The following is a 12,674-nucleotide window of genomic DNA, read 5'->3' as shown; positions in this document are numbered from 1 at the left end:
AAAAAAAAAAAAAGAAGTGGGTCAGTGGTAGAATTCTTGCCTTCCAAGAGGAGCTCTGGATTTGAGTCTCTGTCAGTGTGCCTTGTCTCCTGTTACCTGTTGCGTGTCTGTCAGTGGAGGCTTGCATGTTGTTATGATGCCAAACAGATTTCCTGACTAAAATGAGGCAAACACAGTCACCTAGTAATCTTTCTCCAAAAACCAGCCTGTAGGGAGTTCTGGTGGCCTAGTGGCAAGAAGCTGCACTGCACTCTCAGAAGTGTATGGTTCAAATCCACTAGATGCTCAGCTGGAGGAGGGACAATCTCCTCCTGTCCCACTCAGATCCAATTTGACACCACACACACACACACATAATAAATAAAATTAAAAAGAAAAAAAAAACAAGCAAAAAACCCAGCCTGTAAAAACCCTGTGGATCACGTTGTGTATAGGATTACCATTGGCTTGGGCTGGGTTGACGGCTGTTAACAGCACCGACAGCATGTATTGTGTTACCAGTCTTGACAGCTTTTATTCAGCGAGCAACGTAACTAATTCACTCATTGCTGATGAATGAGAACCAACTGACAGCTGACCCTCCAGTGGGTTTTCAGAGGCCGTATATCTCACTGGAGAAGATGACCCATCTTTTTCCCTCCAGGCAGTTAGTACATTCAAACTGTGCCTTTTGATTGGCATCACAGCTCCTCACCCACTAATGCAAGAAGAAAGGAAGATATTCTTGGCCTCTGTTTATGTGGAACTTTCGTTGTAGTGGGTTAGTTGTTAAGTGTCATCGAGTCTAGGGCGACTCAGAGCAACCCTATGAACAAAAGACCTGAACCCTGTTGTATAATTCTCATTGTTTCTCTAAGTTTATAGAGTTTCTGGAGGCACACTGTTCAGGAAGTGACTGCCACTACTGTTTCCAAGTGAAAAAGAAATAGATATACAAAACCAAGGTATATGGCAGTGACTGGAGTGGGCTGATATGTGCCAGGGTTAGGCAGACTTGAGAACTGATTGATGAGAAAGAGACAGCCTTACAAAACTGGGAAGAAGATTCTGCTTGAGGATTGGAAAGAAGGCCTGAAGAATAGTGAATAAGCAGGAGATTTATTTATTCTTCTTGTTGTTAAGTGCCGTCGAGTCCCTTGTGACTCATAGCGACCCTATATACAACAGCCCTAAATTCTGCTCTGTCCTGTGCCAGTTGCACTGCCTCTGACACTCCCATCCCAATGACCCCAGTCACTGAATCAATCCACCTCATAGAGGGCCTTCCCCTTCTTTGCTGTCCCTCCACCCTACCAAGCATGATGTCCCTCTCCAGGGACTGGTCTCTCCTTTCAACATGTCCAAAGTGTGTTAGACGGAGCCTCAGAATCCTTGCCTCCAAGGAGCCACCCAGTTTGACCCTTTCCAGGATGAATCTGTTTGTTTTCCAGCAGTCCATGGTCTTCTCAATACTCTTCTCCAGCACCACAGCACAAAGGCATCAGTTCTCCTTCTATCCTCCTTGGTGTTTGTCCATTTTATTCTTGTTGTTGTTGTCAAGTGCCGTCGAGTCGCAGGCGACTCATAGCGACCCTATGAAGGAGAGTCCTTGATGCTTGGGTGCCTTTCATCCTCTCTCCAGGTTCACAGGGTTTCCGGAGGCAAGCTATTATGGAAGTGGATGCCACTCCTCCTTCCAAATTTATTCTTAGAGGTGGAAAAATAAGCAGGGACTTTACTGTGAGAAGAGTTTGGATTTTATTCTGTGCAGTGGGAGCCCATGAAGAAGACTGAAGACTTGAAGCTGGTTTCCCTTTTTAAAGCACTTGCTCTGAGAATACACTATAGATAGGGGACACGAGAAGACCAGGAGAAAGCTGTTGGACTGTTGTAAGTGAAAGTTGGTGGTGGCTTGCTCCAAGGGTGGCTTGCTCTGGCCTTTGAATGAAATATGATTCAAATCTGGTTTATGAGATAATGTGCCTTCTTTTTAAAGTACAGATCTTAGTTAAACATTCAAAATGTTTAATTTGTTCAGGATTCTAGTAACAGCAGAGATAGAAGTAGATATTTGGAATACATGAAGGAGAATGGATTTCGGAATAGAGAACTGTTAGTATTTTTTATAATATTTAGGAGAAGAAAGTTGGTGCACTCACAAACACACACACATCTGTTTCATGATGGACTTTATTTTTTTAAAAAGTGTCTGTTGGATTTCGAGATTATTGGCCATAGAAGAGAAAACTTCTTTTTTACTGTGTAGGGTATGAGGAGAGGAAACAGTGAACTCTGTGTGTTGCTCAGGGCAGTATGCTGCTGGAGTTCCACATATTTTGATGGCATGGATTCAAGACAGAATGAAAAACACAATATGCATCTTTTAGTAAACCATAACATAATGAAAAGAAAATAGTTCCAGGCCAAACAATTTAGAATATTTTATTTATTATTCTGCATTCAGATAATTACTGTAAATTCTGTGATACACTTGGATTTTATTGTTGTTATGGGCTGTTACGTCAGACCAGCTCCTAGCTGAGGTTTCAGTGGGTTTTTTGAGGCTGTAAGTAGCATGGGATGAGATTCCATCTTTTCCTGCCTAATTGAATGCCTCTTTTTTACTATGAAGTTTTAATTGGTAATACAGAGTGAAAGAATATAAAAGCAGACTGAAATGTCAGTAACTGGTCCTCTGAAACCTTTAAAGTTGACCTAGAGTTGGAATATAAGCTGTCATGGGGGCTAAAAGTGTGATTTTGTAACATTTCATCCTCGTGAAGAGTGAGAATCTTTCGTTTTTAGGGAAGTTTCCTTTGCATGCCTTCCTGTAGCTGTTGCTGAGGGAGCTCTGGTGGCCTAGGAGTAAAGAGCTACACTGGCAACCCAAAGGCACGTGGATCAAATCCACCAGCTGCTCTGCAGGAGGAAGATGGGCTGTTTCCCTGCCTGTGCATTCGTGCCTCTGAAAGCCTGCTGGACGGTCAGCAAAAATGGGACAGCACATAACACAATGACCACAGGAAGCTGAGGAATAACTTCACAGCTCCGTCTTACATATACGTACCATGAACTGCTGAAAGAACAAGCAAATCTGCTGTAGAAGAAATGTAAGCAGAATGTTAATTGGGAGCAAGGGTGAGGAGACTTTTCCTCATATACTTTTTAGGCAAATTCCAGAAAGGGCCAGTCCCTGAAGAAGGATGTCATGTATGGTCAAGTTGGGGGCCAGTGAAAGAAAGGAAGACCTTCTGCAGGATGGGTGGACCCAGTGACTACAACAGTGCAGAAACAGCAGCAATTGTTTCCTTCTGTTGACTCTGGTTTGCTATGACTTGAAGTTGACCTGATGACACCTAACAACAACAACAAACAACAACAAGAAGAAGGGCTCCTCTTCAGTGTTTTTTAATAGGGAGAGTTGTAACATGAAGCTTTTACGTGTATATACATTATACTCTGTCAGTCTTGTGGTAAGACTTATAATTTCCCTTTCAAGCTTGTTAGGTAAATAATAGAAGTTAAAATGATGAGATCTAGAAATTGTTGCTGTTGGATGCTGTCCAGTCAGCGAGTACTTGTAACGATTCTTTGGATCCATATGCACCACCCTCGGGATCCCCAAGCATGTGGAAGCCCTTGGTTGCAGTCGCTACACCAATCTGTTTTCTTGAGGGGTTTCCTCTCATTCACTGACCTGCTACATCTCCCAGCATGATTTCTTTCCTTCCCCCCCTTTTTTGTTGTCTTTTTTTTTAATTAGTTTTAATGAAAGTTTACAGAGATTTTGCATTTACATTCATCATTGCACACTTTCCTCCCTGCCCACCCCTCCCCCCAGTTCGCTTTTCTCTATGTAAAGTTAAAAAAAAAATCTTTCATGTCTTTTCTAAGGACTGGCATATGCTGACAACATGCTTGAAGTATGTGAGACAAGATTTCCGCATCCTTGCCTCTACGTAGCACCGTGTTTGCCCTTCCTCTTAGATGGATTTGTTTGCCATTTTGCTAGTCTATTGCACTGTCTTGGAAAAGGTTAAACTGGGTGGCTCCTTGGAGGCAAGATTCTGAGGCTCCGTCTGACATACTTTGGACATGTTGTGAGGAGAGACCGGTCCTTGGAGAAGGACATCATGCTTGGGAGGGTGGAGGGACAGCGCAGGAGGGAAAGGCCCTCTATGAGGTGGATTGATTCAGTGACTGGGGTCATCGGGATGGGTGTGTCAGAGACAGTGCGATTGGCACAGGATAGAGCAGAGTTTAGGGATGTTATACATAGGGTTGCTATGAGTCGCAAGGGACTCGATGGCACATAACAACAACAAAAACAGCAACATACCACTATCAGTATTTTTTACCCTCAGAGGCATCGATTCATTTGCCATCCTTCATTGTCCAACTTTCAGGTGCATCAGAAGCAGTTGAAAAAACTGACTTGGGTCAGGTGCACATTAGTCTTTAAAGTGACATTCTTGCTCGTTAGCACTTTAAAGTGGCTTTTATCAGCATATCTGCCCATAGCAGTATAGGTGTTTAATTTTTTTTTAAATTTTATTATTTTGTGTGTGTACCATCAGCTCGCATCTGACTGGTATAGGAGGAGATTGTCCTTCCTTCTCCAGCAGAGCATCTGGTGGATTCGAACTGCGTACCTCTGAGATTACAGTGCAGCTTCTTGCCACTAGACCACCAGAGCTTCCTTGGTGTTTAATTCTTGATCTCAGCTTTCATGATTGTTGATTGTGGATCCAAGTAACAGGAAATCTTTGGCAATTCATTCTTTTCTCCAGCTACCATAATGTTGCCTGTTGATCCACTTGTGAATATTTTTGCTTTCTTGATGTTTGGACTGTAGTTTCTTATCTCCTTTACTAAGTGCATCAGGTGTTCTTTACTTTTTGCAAGGTTGTATCATCTACATCATATTTAAATGTGTGTGTGTGTGTGTGTGTGTGTGTGTGTGTGTGTGTGTGTGTGTGTATGTTTGTATATGGTTACTGTGTGCCGTCAAATTGGAACCAACCCCGAGCTAGCCCTCTAGTGGGTTTTCAGAGGCAGGGAATTGCGTGGGAGGAGCTTGCCCATCTTTGTGGAATTGTGTATGTATCTGTATATACACATACACGTGTATATATAGGGAGCTCCGGTGGTCTATTGGTAATGAGCTGCACTGCCAGCCCAAAGGCATGTGGTTCAAATCCACCAGTTACTCCATAGGAGCAAGGTGGGCAGTCTCCCATGCAATTTACCGCCTCTGAAAACCTGCTGCAGGGTCACTTGTGAGTTGCTTCCGACTTAACAACCACATGCATATAAAAGTGCACACATGTACACAAGCCTAAAGGATTGAAAATGCTCTCTGAAGTGCTTTGTGTGGCAGATCTCATGCTAGATAGAATTTTACGGTTCAGAGAGAGAGCCTGAAAATGGAGCCACTGGCATAACTTTGTGTATAATCTAACTAGCAGGCAGACCTTTAATGAACTGCAACATGAGCTCAACAGACCAAAAGCATTTTCCCCCCTCATAAGCGACTTTGTTCTCCAAAAGCAACAATTACTACTTATCTTTTCAGAAAGCTATCTTGGAGTTGTGGTTTAGACTTAATGTGAGTAAACTTACTCTGCACCCTCAGCCTAGAAAAACTTTACAATGTTCTTGGAATGCGATTAAAGTTTCCTAACTTTGAAGCTAGGTTGAGCTCTTTTTTTTCCGAGTAGGCAAATGTTGAAACTTTTCCTGCTGTAATTCCACAATACCAGAACATTACACATGGCTGTCCCATTGGGTGAATCTGTGGCCTCGGACATTTTAGATCATTCCTAGTTTGGAAATCATGTCAACTGTGAATATGTTTTGTTTTTGGTCTCTTCCTCCTTATTGCCCTTCAACAAATCCTCTGCCAGCTTTAACTTTAAGATTTAAAAGGTATATATGATTAGGTATTATTGTCATGACATGAGTCCAGAATGAAGGCTGCATAGTGGAGTGGACTTGGGGGAAGGGATTGTATAGCAATGAAAATTTTTCTTTTACTTTTCAAAGAGAAGAACAAACTGGAGGGGAGGGATGGGTAGGGGGGAAAAGTGCAACAAAGAATGACTGGAAATCCAAAAACCTGTAAACTTCATTAAAATTAATAATAATAATTAAAAAAAGGAAAAAAGATTTCTTGAAATCTGCCGTGTTCTTCTTCTTTTCTAGTCTTCACACATAATCTTTATAGCTACTGGAACATACTTACTCCTCTGTCCCTTTAGTTGGATAACACCTACTGAGTTTTCATTTCTCGCCTCCCATGCACCTTCGACGGAAGCATTCTTTGAGAGCTTTCATCTCACCTTTTAAGTCACGTGCTTTAGAACTTTCATTTGCTTCCTGTAGCAGAGAACTTTCTGAGTTTTGTTATCAGGCAATCAATTTGATTGCTTGATGCTTCTTTGTATAGAGTTCCGTGAAGGCAGCCACCATGTTATTTTGATCAGTGTTTTCTGTGAGCCCTGGCTTCAGCAGAATCAGTGGCTGCACTGTACACCTTTGCTGTTGGTATTAGGAGCAATGGAGTCGGCTCCAATGCCTGGCAGCCCTACTCACAACGGAACAAAATACTGCCTGACCCTGTCTCCCCCACACGATCTCACCTGTGAGGGAGCCCCTATTGCAACCACGGTGTCAGTCTGCTTTTCTGAGCACCTATCTCCCCCTCCCACCCTTTTTTTCCCTTTTCTGATATTTTCATTACCAAGCTCGATGTGTTTCTTCAGGGAATGGCCCCTCTTGATAACATACCTTAGTGTGTGAGTTGAAGTCTCCTCATTCATGCTAATAAAAAATTTTTATTAATTTGTTATAAAAGCTGTGAGTTAACATTTAATAGTGTGAGTAAAGTCAACCTATGGGGAACACTGGTTTACTAACAAAAAAGACTTTGCTCTGACTGTTAAACAATTACCATTACAGTCTAGTCAGTTTGACTCATAGCAACCTTACAGGACAGAGGACAGCTGCTCCAGAGGATTCCAAGGCTGTAATCTTTACAGAAGCAGATTGCTACATCTTTCTCTGCAGTAATTAACTGCTGCACCACCAAGGCTGTCCAAAAGAAACTTTAAGAACTCTGTTTTAGGAAAAGCAAATTTGCTCAAAGACTGTATCTTTTTTTTTTTTTCATTTTTTTTTATTTTCTTAATTTTTTTTTTTTTTAATTACTTGCTGTGTGCTGTCGAATCGGATCCGACTGGCACAGGAGGAGATTGCCCCTCCTTTTCCAATGGAGCATCTGGTGGATTCGAACCGCGTGCCTTTGGGATTGCAGTGCAGCTTCTTGCCACTAGGCCACCAAAGACTGTATCTTATATTACAGATGTCATCCCTAACGAACCCAAACCAACAAAAATTCTCACAGTGAACACGCTGTCTGCCACAATGGGCGCTTTGTGTCGGGAAGTGTGAAGATGGCACAGGATAGGACGGGGTTCGGATCTGCTGTTCACAGGGTCACAATGCGTTGTACTTGACTCGATGACGCCTTGTTCTGGCTTTTAAGGAACATTCTGGCTGCACTTACTCCAAGATAGATATGTTTGTTCTTTTGGCAGACCACGGGGTCGTGCTCTTCACCAGCATTGCAATTCAGAGACGGCAGTTCTTTGGTCTTCCTTATCCATTGTCCAACTTTGGATTTAAGTAAACATGCCCAATATATTGAAATAAAGAGCGTGGGCTTTGTAGGTAACTTAGGCATTCAAAATATTCTCTGACATTTAATAACTTGATGATTTTAAACAAGTTCTTTTTTAGTTTTGGTTTTCACTTCTGTAAAATGTAACTTCATGTGTGTCAGTGTCTTAATTTTTTGTAAGGATTGAAAGAGTTAGCATAGATAAAGATAAATACAGTCATTAAGTGCTAATGAGATGTGAGAGAAGGAACTGTGGAAGTGGAATGTAATTCTTAACATTTTTAGGCTCACTAGTGGTGATGATAAAAGATTAAAATGTGTGTATGTACACACACGTAACACACACGACATTGGAATTCAATGTATCACACATATAAACACATTTAAAAATAGGTTAAGTAACTTTTTAGCAAGATGATCAACTAGGCAGAAGGTAACCCTGTACCACAAGGACACCAGAAAACAAGGACAGCAACAGATAGGGATGTGAATCCTAGAATCCCGAGCTTCAAAAGAGATGACAAAGAATTAGTCCAGATACTGACTGGAAAAAGAATTGGAATCAAACATAGGATAAAGAAACACGTGGGATGGTGAATTGTGGCCAAACCTGAGATAATTCCTAACACACCAGATAGTTTGAAGCCAGCAGGTGCGCCGTGGGAGAAAGCCGGACAGTCTCTTCCTGTAGAGAAGTTCAGTCTCAGAAAACTGCTGCATTGCTGCTGTGACGTTGGAGCCAGCTGATGGCAATGGATTTCTTTTGAGTTTAGTTCAGGTATATACCTAGGAAAGGAACTGCTTGGGTCTTGTGATAACTCTTTGTTTAACTCTCTGAGAAGTGCCAAATTATTTTCCCTACTGGCTGCACTATTTTTACATTTCCAGCAGCAGTTCACAAGAGCTTTTGCTTTTCTCCTTATCCTGTTGTTTCTTTTTCTTGTGTTGACTTTATATTTCTTTCTACCATATCATTTTTTTCCGTTGAGAATTGAAAAGGAAATCATGAGTTTATTGAAATAGCTGAGGGGTTTTCTACCCCTTTTTGTTAAAGGAAACATGGTATATGTATGTGTGAAGTATTTATATATTCCTTCAGGAGGTCTTATTACTCACCAGGCCTTGCTAAAGGACTGTGTCCATTTCCCCACTCATGATAGGAAGTCTTCACAAGATCACATGGTTATGTTTACATTGAAAAGTCATTATCCTTTGTGGCTGTATTTTGAAAAGATTCACATAACCAAGTTAAGTTTTATTGAACCTGAAAAAGTATGATGGTTACTCTAGAAAGTACTATGTAGAAAATGACAGAGCGATAGATAAAGAATAATGGCAGGCTGCAGATCCTGGAGTCAGGAGTGGGTGGAAAATACAAAATGTCATTTGTAGGTAAGATACATCTTTACATCATCATTGACCTATGTCTAGTTGACAGGATATAGATACAGTGTAACTTTTTATGGTGATGCCAAGATGTAGGGTTAGAGTCAAGTTTCTGACATCCACTTTTAAACTTAGGGTTTGAACCCAAGGGAACGGAAGAGAGGAGGGTCTTGCATACCTGCTTCCTTGCTACCAGTTGTGGAAGCAGAAGCAGCCTGGCTCAAAGGGTCTTCACATGCTCTTTCTGCCAGGTGAAGAGCTGAGGTTTTGAGCTCTCCCAGCTGTCTCTGGTATTTGTGAGTAGCTTGATGTATTTGACATGAGTGTGATGGCAGAGGAGCCTGTGAGCAGAGCAGTGTGCTGCAGGGCCCAACTGTGTGGATTTATCTGTACATCAGGCCGAGGAGCAGCAGTTAGCCAGATCTGACAATCAAACACAAGCTCCTTCCTTCCGCCTCCGCTCCAGAGTGCATTTTAATGTTGTGTGTGTTTACCAACGGGTTGGCATTTGATACAGAGAAAGAAACTGTCAGAGCTGTTTTTACCCTCTTTATAATGTACTAGTCTGTGAGAGTCTCCCAAATAAATGCTTCATTGTGAATGAACAAAAGTGTTCATTTTTCAAACCAAAACCAGAAGTTATTTAATGTCCAACTTTATACTGAACTAAGGATTAATAACTTTGACTTTGCCTTAAAAATCACCTATTTATCTTACGTTCTTTTTGTAAAAAGTTAGAAATTATTAATAGATCTTATGTTTGCATAATCAGAATCTAAAACTATGTAAAATAAGGAATTAATAGCCTTGACTGTGGTTTTGGTTTTTTTTGGCAAATCTGTTTTGCTTACTGTCTTTAGGGAAAAAAAAAGTTAAAATTTTCTACTATATGTAATTAAAAAATCAAACACCATATATTGGAATATTTTAAATGATTCTGCTCCTTTCTATGATTCCTATTCTCTTTCCAACTCTGTTGACAATGAACTATTTTAACACAAGTAACTATGACTATCTATTTTATTTTCTCTTTTTATTAACCTTAATTTTTTTCACTTGCAATATATCTTGGAGAACGTTTTATTTTACTTAAAGAGAACCACCTTCTTCTTGTCTACTGTTGAATCATATTTCGTTATATGACTGTAACATAGATTATTTAACTGTCCCCTATGGATGGACAAGTGTTACTTCCATTTATTAATTCTGTACTTCAGATACATAAAAATCTACCCCTTAAAAGTGTTCAATTCAATTTTTTCCTTATGTTGCCAAGCTTTTCTTTTACAAATAGTGAAGTAACCTTGTGCATAGATTATGCAAGTTGTGTCTGTAGGATAAAGCATCAGGAGTACGATTGCTGGGTTATAGGAAAGTGCATTTGGATTTTGATAATAACTGCAGTTTCCCTTTATAAGTGTTGTACTGCTGCGTACTCTTGGCAGTAAAATAGGAGAGAGCCTGTTTCTCCAGTTTTGCTGAGAGTAACTTTGTCTGTTGTCAAGCAATTTTAATTGAACACTTACTCTTGCTTGGCTTCACCAAGGTAAACATGACCAAAACGTCTTAATAACTATTATTGTTTGTAATTGATCTCTTCAGTTAATTAGTCCTTTGCAAGCAGTGAATGTTGATGTACAGATCAAGTATCAGGTTTGTGGTCTTAAGTTTGGTACTCTCTTTAATGTCCTTTTTCTCCTGTTAAATGGATGCAATGCTGTTTACAATTTTAAAATTGAGTTTTCAGTTAAGGAAGACCATTTCTGTTCTGCTTACCCTGCAGCAGACCATTCTTAGAGAGTTTTATCCTTTCAGGATACACAATGCATCACTGTCTTATGCTTTATGCCTAAATTTAGATGATTAGAAGTGCTTTTTTGCAAAACTTTTTTTCAAGAACTCTTTATGAAAAGAGTTCCTTGTTTTAAGAATGACATTAAAATAATTTGTTTGCATTTACAATTTTTCTGGGGATTTGTATCTATAATGATGACTAAGAAGATGTAAAGGTAGGCTTGAACTAGAAGTATAGATCATGATTACATTGTTGTTGTTGTTGTTCATTGCCTTCGAGTTGAGCATGACTCATAGCAACCCTATGAACAAAAGGTCTGAAGCCCCTCTACAACTATCGACATTTCTCAAAGTTCATAGAGTTTCTGGAGGTAGGTTGTTTAGGAAGTGGATGCCACTCCTGCATCCAAACCTGTAATAGTATATTATTGTTGTTATGTGTCATTGAGTGACCTGTGATGTATAACGACCCTATGTACAGCAACTCTGAACCCCTCTCTGTCCTGAGCCAGTCTCACTAACTCTGACACACCAACCCCCATTGCCTCAGTCACTGTGTCAATCCATTTTATCTGAAGTTTCCGTCTCCTGCGCTGTCCGTCCACCCTTCCGAGCATGATGTCCTTCTCCAAGGACCAGTCTCTCCTGGCCATGTGCCCAAAGTAAATGAGGCAGAGCTTCAAAATCCAAGCCTCCAATTGAGAGGCTTGGCTTCACCCTCTCCAAGACAGACCTATTTGTTTTCTTGGCGGTCCATGATATGTTCAAGACTGTTCTCCAGCACCACAACTCGAAGGCATTTATTCTTCTTCTGTCATCCTTCGTCATTGTCCAACTCTCGGAAGCATAACAAGTAATTAAGAAGTCCATGGCCGGGATTAGGTGCACCTTTGTATCTAGACTGACATTGTTGCTTTTTAGCACTCGGAGAGATCTATGACAGCAGATTTTCCCAATGCATTTAACCTTTTGATTTCCTTTTTGATTGCATTAGTCACGGAGTGTATAAATATGCAAGTATACATATAGCCATATTACTAGTTTTTTCTGCCTTCCAAATAATGGTTAGTACTGAAAACAGGTAAGTCAGTTAACATAAAATGAATTAACTGAATTAATGGTATTTGATTTATGTTCATATAATAGATTCTTGGCAAAGGAAATTGTTTTTAGTTTAACTGGCAAGCCAGTTTCAAAACTTAGATGAGAAAACGCCTGTGGTCAAAGGAGTAAGCTTTAATGAAATATACCGACAAGAATTATACTTACCGGTAGAACATGCTATTTTAATTTTTTCAAGTAGATTCCTTCCTGTATTTCTCTGTCTTTTCCTCTTTATTCACTTTGGATGATGGCATAAAAGGTTCAGAAAGTATCAACATTTGGCCCAAAAGATGTTTCTGTGGGCTATTCTGGTTATGATGGGCTTGTGAGGGGTGGCTGCTTTTTTGGGAGGTCACATGTCTGGGACATGATATGTGTGCAGTGGCCACAGAAGAGGTAGGTAAGAGGCTCAAGTCCAGCTTGTGCTCACAAAGCCATAACCATGGATGGGGGAAACCAGACGGAGGGGAAAGCGTACTAATTTATAACAATATCTTCCTGGCAATAAGCCTGAAGTATTTTACTAATTTATTTGAAGATCAATTATTTTTTCTGTTTTTTTAAAAAAATACTTAAAAAGTAATTTCTATACTGTGCACATGTCTCTGTGTACATTTGTATTCAGACACATACCAAGTTTTTATGGTATATAAGTGCTCACTCTCTCTCACACGCATACACACCTCATAAGTGCTTGAAAATAAAGCCAGATATTCCTCAATAAAAAGAA

This window comes from Elephantulus edwardii, unplaced genomic scaffold (assembly GCF_000299155.1).
Source record: "Elephantulus edwardii isolate Elephantulus edwardi_28Jun2011 unplaced genomic scaffold, EleEdw1.0 scaffold00201, whole genome shotgun sequence".
NCBI lineage: Eukaryota > Metazoa > Chordata > Mammalia > Macroscelidea > Macroscelididae > Elephantulus > Elephantulus edwardii.
Note: the sequence above shows the minus strand (reverse complement) of the source record.